Here is a 2,210-nt window from a genome sequence, read left to right on the forward strand (position 1 = left end):
GATTGTTTTTGCATGATCTTTTGTTAAGCACACTGATAATAAACAGCTTTGGCAAAGTAAAATGCATAAGAGATATGAAAAGAACGACATAGAAGAAGACTTGAAAGAAACAATGAAGAGGAGGCATAATTTAAGATGGAACTCAACAATGAATGACTCATTAAAAAAAACTATTTCCTTAGAATGAATGTGATTGACAGTATTTTACTCGAGAGAAAATTAGAAGTGAGTGGGGTAGATTAGAAACCTTCCAGTTATCAATACAATAAAAACTGACTAGCAATGTAATAAGATCCAACCAATTCAACCTAGACTAAGGTAGACCAAATTGCATGAGTGGAAACTGATGCATCTCCATATTTTGATCTGCATTTCACGCAACACAGTACACTAAAGCTTAAGATGCAAGGTCATATGATTACAAGTCTCAGCTTCAAACATTAACTTCATGGTACAAGCTTTATAAGTTAATAACCTAAAAAAATTGTCCATTTGAGCCCTTTCATTCCATAGGTTTAGAAATACTCTGGAGATGTAGATTATCAGGTTAGAAACATTCAACATTGAGGTAATCGATACGGTCGAAGCTAGATTTTTAGAAGGGGTAATGTGTTGCTCAGAATATGAAATTTATCTTCTCATTGATCGGGTTTCGATCTCTGAAGTCTGACATGTGCTAAAAAGTAAATTCCATAACTCATCCTCCCCCAGAAAATAACTCATCCTCACCTGAAGGGCTTGCAATCATCAAGCCAATAGAAACCCAAAAGAATCAAGCCGGCGTGTAACGAAATTTCGAAAACCTAAAGAATTAAGAAACTAAATAAAAAAAACCAACGATATCGGAGAAGAAATTTCGTTCTGCTGGATCAGAGATTTGTAAAGATGTATCAGTCACGGTTTATTCAGAAACACGGACCAAATAGATGCATCGTCATTTCCAGCAGAAACGGAAACGAACGCGAGCATTCAAGAACAATAAAAACTGTAGAAATCTAACAACCAAAAACTAGTTCGTGAAGGACAGGAGAGAGGATTTAAATACCAGAAAATACTTAAAACCAAATCGATCATATTGTTGCAATTTTTCTCATCACATGACCCCTTTCTCTCCACCGACACAGTTAAGAACGAAAAGAAACGATAAAGCCAAAAAGAAGATTCAACATTTAGAAGACCTCCGGAGAGGTGAGGAGAGCGGCGGTACAACAGAATGCTTGGGTTTCTTTTATAGATGCAGAGCGGAGACACCCTAAAACCATTACATACAGAGGCCAGAACCGACATTTCCAACCCTAACCCTACTGTACGAAGACTCGTGACTGGTGGCAATAGCTATTGAAGGAACAAGCAAATATTGTATACTATTTACTAGTGGTGACAATGAACCTTTTTAGAATTATTTTACTGGAATTTTATCATTTACATATAAGATTCTAAAGTAAATATTTTTAGTTTATAGAACTCCAAAGATAGAATTATTTTTTGACATGTTCTTTATAGCTTTCAAAAATACAAAAATAGATCATTCTAGTATTGGTACAATTAAGTAATTTTTTAAAGAGCTGACATATATATCATCATACTTAACTAAAATTTTATATTATTTATAATCATATTAAAATTTAATAATATGTAAATAAAAATTCAGATTTTATATAACACATATTCAAAAATTTATATAAAAATTTTAACCATAGATATTATACATTATGTTTAAAGTAGACTATATTTATTAAAAATAAAATTTGTGCTAAAATATTAGTCTAAATAATCATATCAAATTACTATAATAGAATATGTCTTCTATTGTTTAACCCAACGCCATTAAACCTAACTTGGTCATTGACCTAATAAAGTGATCAAGTTCAGTTAAATCCGGTGCAACCAAGTTTCTTCCTTATTGAGTTGGTGTTATGGGATAGGCAAGCATAGTGTGTCTGCACGTTGATCCTGGGTTAAGTATCTATGTCTTCCGCTCCTAACAAGCCGGTCTTTTGAGTAGTATTAGCTAGGTACTTAACATTTGGTATCAAAGCTAGGCACCACGTTGCGAGTTCGATTCCCGGGGTGCGCATAGGTTGGATTAAAATTACTGGTAGGTCGCAGAGGTTGGATTAAAATTACTGGTAGGCTGCAGTTGGGTCAGTGTCGTTGCGCCGTCGTGGTCGTCGGCTCGTAACGGTGGGAGTACTGTTATGGGACAGGCA

At 34.6% G+C, this 2,210-nt stretch overlaps 1 non-coding gene across 1 annotated transcript; it reads right to left on the reverse strand.

The window, feature by feature from the left end:
• Window positions 1–609: 609 nt before the first annotated feature.
• Window positions 610–697, reverse strand: LOC137949162 (small nucleolar RNA R64/Z200 family). Its single transcript, XR_011111733.1, has one exon. It is a non-coding gene; the product is annotated as a small nucleolar RNA R64/Z200 family (small nucleolar RNA).
• Window positions 698–2,210: the final 1,513 nt, after the last annotated feature.

The sequence above is a fragment of the Aristolochia californica genome, unplaced genomic scaffold, assembly GCF_029961685.1.
Source record: "Aristolochia californica isolate CCGP_79_NKW_82.1479 unplaced genomic scaffold, dmAriCali1.0.hap1 SCAF_13, whole genome shotgun sequence".
Taxonomy (NCBI): domain Eukaryota; kingdom Viridiplantae; phylum Streptophyta; class Magnoliopsida; order Piperales; family Aristolochiaceae; genus Aristolochia; species Aristolochia californica.